The 13,041-nt window shown below is 37.9% G+C and overlaps 1 pseudogene; it reads right to left on the reverse strand.

Moving 5' to 3' along the window:
* Window positions 1-7,454: 7,454 nt before the first annotated feature.
* On the reverse strand, window positions 7,455-12,779 carry LOC112093053 (annotated as a pseudogene).
* Between the last annotated feature and the right edge of the window lie 262 nt (window positions 12,780-13,041).

The raw sequence follows: 13,041 nt of genomic DNA on the forward strand, positions 1-13,041 counted from the left end.
AGATGATGACGGTCCTGATGATGATTCAGATGTTGGCGATGCTGCAAACTTAGATGATTAGTTCCGTTATATGTACTTTTTTATTTTTCACTTTATTTAGACTTTTATATTTTTTTGAACATTATATATGCACTTCATGTAGTATTCATAATATATTTTATAAATTTATTTAGATTTACTATTTTTAATATTAATTTATATTTCACTTTTAATGTATCTTAATAAATTCTATTCAATATGTAACATGATAATGTTTAATTAAAAATATTAAAAATTAATTAATTGCCATTTTTTAAAAATTATAAAAAAAATTAATTTCGGATTTTTGCGATTGTAGCTTAACTCAAAAAATTATAAAATATAAAAATATGTCTCCAATTAACAAAATCTATTTCTATTTTCTTTATGTCTCCAATTAACAAAATCTATTTCTATTTTCTTTTTTCCTTTATCTTTATTAAAATAAGTTCTGACTCTGCCACTAATTATAGTGTTTTTCAAAGGTCTTTTTTGAGGCAAATGCAAAGTTCCTCTTAAGGTTTGTTAGAAAAACAAAGTTCTACCCTGTAATAGCGTACGTGGACATGCTCTTTTTAACTTAAACTTCATTCACTTCATTAGTTGGAATCACAAATCAAATTTTTGCTACAATATTTTTTTTTCACAAAAATTTAAATTTAATGTTTTCTTTATATGAATTCACTTTTTAGGATTATTTTCATAAATACTCCTTAAAGTATGTACCATGTTTCAAAATACCCTATGATTATTCAAAACAGTTCAACACACTCCTTAATGTATAGAAAACAGTTCAAGTAACCCCTCCGTCCACTTCCGCTTATAAATTTAATAGAATGCCTCTCACGCTGTGAAGCACACCCCACGATGGCAGTGTTAATAGCAGTGACAAGGAGCGACTTCTCGAGTGGGAGGCGGAGCTTCTGAGTGTCAACGATCTAACGCTGTTGCTCAGCCGTTAATTCCGCTAGCTGGGGTTGGCATTCAAAATCTCTTCGATGTAGTGGAAACAAGCGAGCTTGGTCGTGTTCGGAAAAGGGGCTATCGTCGTCGAGGTGTAGAGTGGCTCGCCGGTGGGGATGGTGGTGGTGCTAGCGGGAAAGGGGATAGGGTGGGCAAGTTTTAGTTTTAGTTTTTTTTTTAGTCGTTAGTACATATTAATAGTGTGTCATGTCAATGATTCCGGTAGAATAATAGACGGAGATAGATTGAGGGAATTGTTTGAACAGTTTTCTATATATTAAAAGATGTTTTGAACTATTTTAAAAAATGAAAAAACATTTTAAAATAAGGTATGTAATTTAGGGTTATTCACTTTTAACTCACTTTTAACTCAAGTTATCGTATGAGAGAGGCCTTAGTTTAGCAAGGCCTTAGTTTAGCAAAGTCAGTCAAATATCAATTATATATTCTAGAGAGATCCAAACTATACGTAATCAAGTTTCAGTAGTTTCACGCGCAACTTTCAAGTTAGGTTTATATAAGTCAAGAAATTCGTACTGTTGGATTCCTGCGTGCACTGGTTATCGAGCCCTCCGGTGTATTCAAACATAAGGACATGTGCTGCAAAGAGTATGAACCTTCCCAAACTAATATTTTTATTTTCTAAACTCTTCTAATTCTTTCAAGTTGTCTTAAACTAAAGGATACTTGATATCCATAATAACGTTCAAGTCGTAGATTAATAAGATTAATACTTTACAAATTGAGTCTCAATGTATCCGAGGAAATCATACTATATCAATAAGTACAAAAGGACAAAAAAAAAAAAAAAACCAAACAAAAGCCTCATTATTAAGTCTGAAAGCAGAAAAAAATAAGAGACAAGTTGTGCCATTAATTATAGAGATTATTGAAACTTTGATTTAAAGCATATTGTTAGTACCGTTTGAAACGTTAGAACAATTAATTTGGCGTCGCGGGGCTTTGAAATGGAGCAATCCAACAGGCTGGATATGCATGGCCAATCAGGCAAATTGGGTGTCCGTATGTGTAAAGCACCAAAACTTTATTATTTTCCTTTACTTTTGCACAGACATGGTTTGTGGAAAGGAAAGGATGGATCAACAAATTAATAATATTACGCGTGGACCCTATTATTCTCATGGCCTACTTTGGTCAGGATTCTTTTTTTTTTGAATAGTTCAATGTTCACAAAATTTCTACATAATTTTGATGAATCCACGTTACGTACTGGATTTGCGGCGTCTGATCAATGATCGGAAAATATATGGGCCAGGGTGAGTAGGTAAGCTTCTGTCTCTGTGTGTGTACTTTTTGATTGCTTCAAAGATGACTTTGGACATTAGCATGAAGTTGCATTGACAAATAAAAGTAAACCACAGGAACTGAAGTTTGTTGAAGTTATAGGAGTGGCATTATAGGCATGATTCTTGTCGGAAAATTTTTTGGGGAGTCAATTCTAAGAAAGAACCTCCAAGAACATATAAAGAGGAGAGAGAGAGAGAAAATTTACTACATAATTCACTTTTTCATAAAAATTAACTTATACCTATTATATACTTGGAAACCACACTTCTATTCGTCACATATGAAACTATTGGTTTAAACATTGCCATTCTTCAAATTTAGGTTGAAATTAGATTATGAAAAAGATCATTTTGCGATCGCATTATAAAACGGAACTTTTGAATTAAACCTTAATTATTCCTAATAGGACTAGCTTCACATTACAACCAGACAATAACCACCCAATAGCAGATTGCGTCGAATGTCAATGTCAATAGAGGATCAAATGTTTTAGTGATATCTCATGGGCACTAGTCTGTTCCTACGACATAAATTTATCACAAAATACTTGGCATTTGGCAAAAAAGAGTTGTCGCAAGGTAGATGCTAATTAGGTGAGAGATTCATATGCCATACGGAAATACTTTGCTTCGTAGGTTATTTGGGTATTATGCCAAAATTGAGAAAAATATCTCAAAACGAATGAGGAAATCACGTTTCCAGCCACCAAAGCCATTTGGACTAATGAGCAAAAGCTTCTTAATAAAAGTGTGAATACAGAAGAAAATAACCAGCTCGTCTACATCTTGAGCTGTCCGAATAAAAAACCACCCTAACCCCAAAGATGCTCCAAATGCAGCGTTTTAGGGAAAGTACGACAACGACAAGCGTTTCAAAAAGCTACTAAACGACAACAATAGGAAAATTCAAAAAATAAGATAAGCGACAAAGTTTTCTCCAATAGAATGCGCCTGCATAGAGATATTGAAAATATGTAGGTGGGGGGGAAACATGTCATGTGGTAAATCCAACGGGGACAGAGCGAGTCATAGATAACCTAGGTAGTTCAATGATGATAAAGTCGGGTAATCATGCAAAGGCTGACCATATATAAACAAAAAGGAAAATTATTGGTAGGTTAAATGGAAAAGTGGGATATCAAGCCGTAGGGGCAATACTCATGAGTAGGATTCCTGGGAGTTATGGAGGCACATATTTCATCACATGAGATGTAAAGATAGTCGTTTACTTTTAAGAGACAAAATTACTACGGTCAATTATTGCCGTTTTGGTTTTAAGCTTTGTGCCTAGCGAACTACGCGTAACGCGTGTGATAGAATTCAGAGCGTGGAAGATATATAGAACAGTTAAAATAAAGTAGAGATGTCAAATGGGCCGGGCCGTCCATGGACGGTCTGGCCCAGCTCGTAATAATGTCAGATTCGGCACGGCCCGTTTCGCTATTGTTATGGGCCATGCCGGCCCGGCACGTGTAATGGGTAAGGGCTGGGCCTCAGCTTCTCAGCCCGCGGCCCAAGCCCGGCCTTAGCCCGTGGAGGCCCGCGGCACGGCCTGTGTTCGATGGGCCTCCCGTTTGGCACGTAACGGGCCTCCGGTTAGGCCCGTCACGGGCCGCCCGTTGGGCCCGCGAAGAGCCCAACGGCTAGAATCTGAAAATTCATCCTAAATCCTCTATAAATACCCCTTAATTCCACCCTAAATCCCACACAACAATTCACTCTCAACTTCTCATCTCACTCTCATTCTATCTCTCAACTTGTCTCTTTGATTTTGATTCTAAGTTTTTTTCTCGCGTTCAATCATTTTCTTGCTCTTTCATTTACAAAGTTCAAGTTCAATCAATTTTCAGAAAATGGCCGCACCAAACTTCCTTGATTTCACTGCTCTTCCTGAGCTTGGTGATGAGGCATTTTTTGAGGAAGAAATGATGCCTCCCAACCCCACCACCACTGAACTAGAAAATGCTCCGGTGGATAATGCTTCAGTGCACAATGAGGAAGCTGGAGAACGCAGCAGGGGAAAAAGACCATAAACTTCTCCGGCATGGCAGCATTTCACAGAAGAGCCCCGATCAAATCCAAAAACAGGTGAAATGGAAATTCGTGCGGTATGTAAATATTGTAAAAAATACTTTTCTAATAAAAAGGGTGGGGGTACTGGTCATCTAGACAGACATTAGAAAGTATGTCTACCGTTGCACCAAGGAGGGAGGGTGGACTCCCACCAACAAACACTATCACTCACATCACAGGGGTTACAAAATTTTACATACGATGCACAACGTGCTCGTGAGGCACTAGCTAAATTTCTAGCTAGTGCCGAATTGCCTCTTTCTTTTGCAGATGATGCGTCGTTCAAAGAATTCAGCTAGACAGCCTTCTGCCCACAATTTAAACGGGTAAGTAGAAACACAACTCGTTCTGATTGCATGAAAGTATTTTATGCAATGAGACAATCTCTTGTTGATAATTTTAAGACTTTTAATGCTACTGTCTCTTGCACTTCTAATATGTGGGAGGGGTGCAATAAAACTGGATATTTATATGTCACAGCGCACTACGTTGATGACGAGTGGGTTTTACAAAAAAGAATTATTGGTTTTCGTTTACGTCCATATCCTCATAACGCATCATCTATTTTTGGTACAATAATGGAAATTTTTAGGTTTTATGGGATAGAAGATAAAGTTTTAACAATTACTTTTGATAATGCGTCAGCTAACACAGCTGTAATTAACATGTTTAAATGTAGTTTGAAACCAACGTTTGGGGGGGTAATTTTTCATCAACAGTGTGCATGTCACATAATTAATTTAGTAGTTCAGGCAGGAATTGAACATATCTCAGCTAATCTTACAAATATTAAAGAATCATTATCATTCATATCTAGTTCTGGAGCTCGGCTCCAAGAATTCAAATAATATTGCAGGAATAGTCAGATGTGCCAAAGAAAGTTTCCAACTGACGTGAGATAAAGGTGGAATTCTACATATTTAATGTTGAAGGCAGCACTCCCGTATTCGCAGCTTATTATGACATACGTAAACAGTAAGAACGATCAAATTTTAATTTTCGATCCTGATTAGCAGATTGCTAAGTATTTTTTTAAATTTCTAGAAGTTTTTTACAATGCTACTGAATTACTTTTTAGAGTTTATTATCCTACATTTAGCTTTACATCAACTATTTAATATTTCAGAAATATTTTCTTATTATAGGGATATAGAACTTTTTGGAAATATAGTTAAGTTAATGGAAAATAAATTTAAAAATTATTGGTCAGGTTGTCCTATGTTATATGCATTGGCAACCATTTTAGATCCTAGGTGCGGAGTAGATGGAACTGAATCATTGATGACTGCTACCGCAGAAAATTTAGAAATAGATATGCAACTAACTATTATTGACGCTAAGAAAATGTTAGAAAAGGTTTTTAGTTTGTATGAAGCAAAATACGGCACAGGTCAAAAGGAACAGGGAACTTCGACGTCAACTAGCAGTTCGGGGCCTAAAGGATCGTCGTGGAGTTTCTTGAAGAAGAAAGAGAAAATGGCAGCATCATCATCAACACAAGCGTCTACCAAACTAGTAAAATATTTGAAGCAAATTTTGTAATCGATGACGACAAACTAGACATCTTACAGTGATGGAACAGCAAGACCGATCATTTTTCAACATTGTCCGTAATAGCTCGTGACATTCTGACAACTCCAGTGTCAACGGTAGCATCGGAGCAATCTTTTAGCGCAAGCAACCGAATTCTTGATGAGAAGAGAAGCAGAATGCATCCAGCTATCTTGGAGGGGCTAATGTGCCTTAAAGACTGGGAAGATGCCAAAAGACGAAAATAACAATACACAGATGATTCAATGCAAGAATATTTTTCTAACTTAGAAATAACAGAATCTTCTGGAAGCACTTAGGTTTCTAATTTACTATTCCTAGCTACTGCACTCTTTTTTCCTTTGCTAAGGTTTTGTCCTGATCTCCTCACGGGGTTTACTTAGCAAGGTTTTTAACGAGGCAGTCATTTATGTGTACTTATTCTTATTATGTCAATTCAATAAAATCACATCTTTTGGGAGCATATGATATATTTTTTTAATTAAATTTAAAAAAGATACAAGGGCCGGGGCCGGCCCTTGAAGGGCCTAGGCCCAGGCCCGGCCCTGACCCTTATGGACTAGGGCCAAGGGCCTGGACCAGACCTGAGTTTTTCTTCTCAAGTCCAGCCTAGGCACGGCTCTGCACTGTGCAGGGCCGTGCCAGGCCCGGCCCAAGCCCGTAATGGGCCTAGTGGTGGACGTGCCATGCCGGCCCGGCACGGCACGTTTGACACCACTAAAATAAAGTAGTTCCCCTCTGCCAAAAGCAAGACAAGAGTCTCTAGTTAAGACAAAGCTAGCTGTCTGATGTTCTTTAGACTCTAATGTTTTAATGCTGAATCTGAATCCTCAGAAAATAAAAGATGGGAAGTAAAATCTTAAAACTTTTAAAGAAAACGAAACTAGAAGAGCACAATAACGAAAATAGAATGACAGAAAATTATCCTCCGTTATCACTCTGCGTGTTCAGGGGAGGAGTCACATATAGCTGAGGGTATGCAACTGCCTTACCTGAATTTTTTTTCTATGTTTGATGGAATTTTGTAGTTCGCTCTCTGAAATTATGAAATTTTGTTTTTGCCCATCATGATGATATATGAGATCCTCATTTTTTTTTACACGTAATGTAATAAAATTTTAGTATGCTCCTCAATCCCACCTAATTTAATTTTCTGGCTCTGTCGAACGTATTGCTTTATTAGTATGTTTCTATTGAAAAAAAAAGAGAGAAAAAACTGTTTTAAAAGAACAAAAAAAAAAAAAAAGAATAAAGAGACGTGTATACTTTGAATCAGTTAGAAATATGAGTAGAAAGAGATAATTGGTATGAAAGCTGTTTCATTACTCTTGGTTCAGAAACTTATTACGTAGAAACTAGAATTAAAATTTCATATCAAAACAACAGTTTAAATCTCATTATGCGAACTTGAATATATATATATATATATATAAACACTCGAGTTGTAAACGGAAAACAAAAATTGGGCAAGGCAACAAAGACATGATGTCTTACCAATGGCAGAACATGAAAACCTAAAAATTAAGTACAAACTTAAAACATTCACATTAAACCACTAGTGTAAGCCACTCCAGTCCGAGGCACCCAGTTATCAGCAAGCAGGAAACTGGACAACGTGAAATTGGAGGCATTAGTTGCATTAATCACGTGATAACCAGGCCATTTGACTCTTTTAATAGTATCTGATCCCGGTCCAGTGTCATTATGCTCTGCATAATACAATGTCGTCAGAGCATAATCTCCATTCCATTCACGCCAACCAACTGGATCAACGACACTATCCATGTAAGACTGCATGTAAACCGTCCTTGATTACTCCTTCCACGGCCTCCCCAAATAAGTCTTGACGCCGCCGTTGCTTGACGCCAAATCCTCGGCGGCTCTGATGGTACAGTTGTGAATCGAGGTGCCGGTGTTTTGATTGGGGTCCGTCCTGCCTTGAGCCGTGATGGCGTTGAACTGTCCTGTCATGGGAAGGCGGGCGTACAAGTTGAAGTTCTGGAAGATGACCGCGGCGTTTCCAAATATGAAGTCGACGGTGCCGTAGATGTCGCATTCTCTGTAGAATTGTCGGAGAGAATGAGTGTAGACAGTGTCTTGGTAGCCTTCAAAGCTTCAGCTGTAGAATGCGGAGCGATCGGCTCCGTTTCGGACTGCTACTGCCTGGTGCTTGCTTGCCCCTGCCGTGTTGCGGAACGTTACGTCACAGCAACGAAACTAGGTCCAACGACAGCTGCAGAAAAAGATGGACGTTATAAGAAATTTTTTGATTCAAAATTTTGTCACTTTTTTGTTCTGTCATAGAAAAACTTATAGTCCTCTAACACTTGTATTCACTAATAAATGATAGTAGAGAGATGGTACCCAAGTAGTTATAAACCCACATACTAAGCTTATATTTTAATAATGTGGGACTCAACTAGAATCCTAATATACCACTACGCTTCCGACACCGACGTCCACTACGGCCCACTCTGGCCTTTCCAGTATGCCCTTCCTCAGGCCCACGTTGCGGAAGGGGCGACCTGAAAAGGCCAGAGTGGACCGCGGTGGACGTCGGTGTCAGAAGCGTGGTGGTATGTTAGGATCCTGGTTGAGTCCCACATTGCTAAAGTATGGGCTTAGCATGTGGGTTTATAACCACGTAGACACCCTCTCCCTACAAGTTAGCTTTTGGGGATGAGTTCTACCCAAGGGTTATAACAATTGGTATTAGAGCGGGTCACTGACGTGTATTTCAGTGAGGTCCTGGTGTACTGGTTGATTTTGCAGGAATGGATGTCATGAGAGAAGAAGGAATTGTGAACAAACGACCGTTTCTGAAAGGTGTCAATTACCCCTATTGGAAGTCTCGCATGAAAGCTTTCATTAAAGCTATTGATGAGAAGGCATGACGATCTGTCTTAACTAGATGGACTCATCCAACAACTAAAGATGATAAAGGCAATATCGTCCCTAAGCCAGAAGAGGAATGGTCCAACAATGAGGACAAGCTAGCAAACAGTAATTCAAAAGCATTGAACGCCATTTTCAATGCCGTGGATATTAATCAATTCAAATTGATTTCCACATGTGAGTACGCTAAAGAAACGTGGGATATTCTTCGAACTGCACATGAAGGTACGGATGCTATGAAGTCTTCAAAACTTCAAATCCTCACAACCCATTTTGAGCGTTTGCGTATGGAGGAAGATGAGTGTATTGCCGATTTCAACTCAAAGCTTTGTGATATTGCTAACGAAGCCTTCGCCCTTGGAGAAAAATATTCTGACGCCAAATTAGTGAAAAAGACCTTGAGGTCACTTCCAGCACGTTTCGCTTACAAAGTGACAGCCGTCGAAGAAGCAAAAAACGTGGAGAAGATGAGACTTGATGAACTCATAGGTAATCTTCAAACCATTGAGATGAACTTTAAGGATAAAAAGAAAAGTAGAGGAATTACTCTTCAAGCAGATTATGATGATATGTCCATCAAATATGAGACCTACAAAGATGAGGACTTGAGAGAGTCTCTTACTTTACTCACCAAAAACTTCAATAAAATGCTGAGAAAGATCAACAAGAAAGGGAATACAATACCGAGAATGTGAAGGATTCAGACATGTTCAAGTGGAGTGTGCAAACACTCTCAAGAAGAGAAACAAGGCTGCCATGGCGTCTACATGGAGTGATGATTCGGATGAAAGTCAAGAGGATGCGGATGATCACACCAGCAATTATGTGGCTTTCACTGTAAGAAACGAATTCACGGATAAAAATTTATTTAGCACTAATAATGTTATGTCAGAGTCTGTTGCAACAGCGTCTGCAACAACCTCTGGTGGAGTTGTTGATGATACAGATTTTGAGGATGAAACTGAAGATGACAGTGACGATGATGACCTAAGTCTTGGGAAGATTTAGGGGGCTTATAAGAAGATGTACAGCAAATGGCTTGTTGTTTGCAAACGAAATAAATCGCTTGAAGATGAAGTTACTATCTTAACAAAGGAAAGAGATGAGTTGAAGAAGGCTGCAACAAATTATGAAATCTTGGCAACAAAGCATCAGAGAAAGCTTGCTGAGACCAGACTCGAATTAGAGCAGACCGAGAAGAATTTAAATATGCTAAACTCTGGCACAACAAAATTGGATCACTTACTCTCACAACAAAAAACTTGTGGTGATCATTCAGGCCTTGGCTACAAGGGTCAAGAAATTTCTAGGAAGAATGTCTTTGTGAAAGGAGCCACCAGTACTATGATGCAGTCCTTTAAGAAAGTTTGGGTAAGATCAAACAAGAAGTTTGTTGCAAAGCCTGTTGTAACAAGACAAGCAATAGACATATTTGTTCCAATCTGTCACTATTGTAATTTGTCTGGCCACATTAGACTTAGATGTTACAAATACTTGAATGCTTTAAAAAGAGGTATGATCATTAATCCACCAAATACCGCATTCACAAGAAGGACACCTAAAGTAAAGATTTATGTGCAAAATAAATTTTCTAGACGTGTGTGGGTAAGGAAATCTGATTTAAGGTGTCATGGGGCTTACAATTCTTTTAAAGCATGTTCTACTAACTCTGAGTATTGTGGTAATGGTCACTTCAAGCTTTTGATAGGTGATAAAAGCAATATGCATGAGAGAATACCATATTCAAGGGGAGTAAGACTTGTGGAGGATTCAGGTGGAGCAATTTGTAAAGATCAATGAATTTGAACGTGATATGCAGGAAAGTGTTGCACAGAGTGTTCCATCAAGTGTTGCAATACTTTCTGCGACAATAGTTTTATTTTGGCTTATTTTTGTCAAAAAGGGGGAGTAGGTAGTCTATGATGATTTAGTTCAGGCAGAGTTTTTCTTGGAGACAATTTGCTTATGACTTTACAAAAGTTATTTTGTTTCAGTTTCCATTTTTAGTTTTGCCAAAACAATGCCAAAGTGGGAGATTGTTAGGATTTATTTCCCAAATTCTGTGTTGATTCTAATCATTTTATGATTGGCATTATTTTGGGAATGATTGGCTAATTGATTGTGGTTGAGATTAGATGTGCAGCTGGCAAGTTTCTTATGGTAGTTTTTTTAAAGATCTGAAAACTTATTTTAGTTTCTATTTTTGAAAGTCAACTATTAATCCAAAGATGGTAAATTGATTTGATTGATATTTGATGGAGATTTCGTAGCTGGATGATCTTTCTCTGTCTCCTAAGAATGTGTCCAGGTTCATATATCAGTTTCGGGAAGGTTTCAGCATTATAGCAGATTGATTCGGACTGGTTTTGAGAAAGTCGACCTTGACAGCTATGTTGCAGTTATTGTTGCAACAAGGATGTGCAACAGATTTGGTTCATCGAATTAATTGAAGAAGTCGTCAAGCTGTTAATTTTCTGCCTATTTATTCAAAGAGTCTCTCGGTTGATTGTGCACATTTTGATTAGTTTTGTTGGGTTGTGTGAGAGGTGAGCACTTGTATTCAAGAGAGATGATTTGAGTGTTTTTGAGAGAAAAACTTAGTTGGAGGGATTCCAATGTTAAAAAGTCGAGGGGATCTCGCTGTACAAGTCTATTGGGAAATTGCAATTTCATAGGAGTCTCGGGTAGATTAAGTCCAATTGAATTGTAAAAGAGTTCTTAGTGGATTGTTCATCATCTAGGCATGGCCCGTGGAGTAGGTTGTTATCGAACCACGATACCATTTCTCTCGTGTTCTTTTATTTTACATTTATGCATTATTCATATTGTCTTATAAAGTGTTAAAAGACTCAAACCGGCACCAACAGTTTTCGTGTCCTAGAACTGTATTACTATCATTGTTAATGTAACTGTTGGTCATAAATATTAGTTTTTGTTAGGTACTTACATATTTAAATACTAATTTAAAGATTCAAAAAATGACTACACGAAGCTGAATATAGTGGTTTTAATGATAGATAGCTTCTTATTCGTTGAGAAACAAAATTGTACGGATTTTATCTATGTGGTAGATAACTTCTTATTCATTGAGAAATAGAATTATACGGATTTTAATGCAACTAAATGTGACAAATAACTGCAAAGAATTTTGGCATTTACCCCAGCAACAAAACAAACTTTAATTTAGTTTTTTTTTTTCAAATTATTAATAATTTAAATCTATAGCATACAAGCTAGCTTATAATACTTGTAAGCAATCAAAATTATAAGCCATTTAGAATCGGTGATTTTGAGTTCTTAACAAATGTTGCGGACTTGAAAGTTGTCCAACCATCAACAACGCTTCGGTTGCCAGTAATGATGATCTGATTGATACCGTCGCCAATCATCATCAAGTACTTCTTCTTTTTCTCAATCGACACATACTCTTCATAAACCCCGGCCTTGACGTATATCAAAGTACCCTTTTGAAGCCACGGAGTTATTCGGAGCCGCAGCGATGGCATCATTAATAGTGGTGAAGTTTCCAGTGCCATCCTGACTCACAGTCGCCACATCTCTGATCTACACTTTGTTCTTTCTATCCCATGCTTGAAGTAATTTCCACTCTCGCCGGAAAACACTCGTTAAGTTTTCTCTGAGTGAATGCCTTGTGAACTCCCTCTTAGGAATCCAACCTTTAGTGAACAGAGCCAGAGAGACACTATCAGGATCTAAGAGGCCATTTCTCACACTCCTTGAAGGAGAAGCGGATTGTAGGCCGTCCCAATAAGTTTGCTGGTTTGTCAAGATGGCACTGAGAAGGGTCTGGACGTCATCGATTTTCCACGTTGGGAGAGCACCGTGCGTCCCATTGATGGTGACGAAAGAGCTCGCTCAACAAGTAGTCCACGTTCAGGCCTGCGAGGAACCACTACAAGAAATAAGGCTATTAACTACGACAAAAAGTTGTTGCAAAAAATACAAAGTCATCGTAAATGAATATTTAGCGACCACTTGTCGTCGCAAAATTGTCACCACAATTGATTTGTCGCAAAAACAATTTTTGCGACGACAAGCAGTCGTCGCAATTATAGTTACGACGACAATTGTCACAAATGAGTCGCTGCAATTATTTCATCGATTACATCGTTAAGATGACATGACATTGAGTATTTGTGATAATATTTTACGAATTAAGTCGTCGCAAAAGATGCTGAATTAGCTAACGTGGCTTATATTTTTTGCGACCACA

The sequence above is a fragment of the Morus notabilis genome, unplaced genomic scaffold, assembly GCF_000414095.1.
Source record: "Morus notabilis unplaced genomic scaffold, ASM41409v2 Scaffold169, whole genome shotgun sequence".
Lineage (NCBI taxonomy): Eukaryota > Viridiplantae > Streptophyta > Magnoliopsida > Rosales > Moraceae > Morus > Morus notabilis.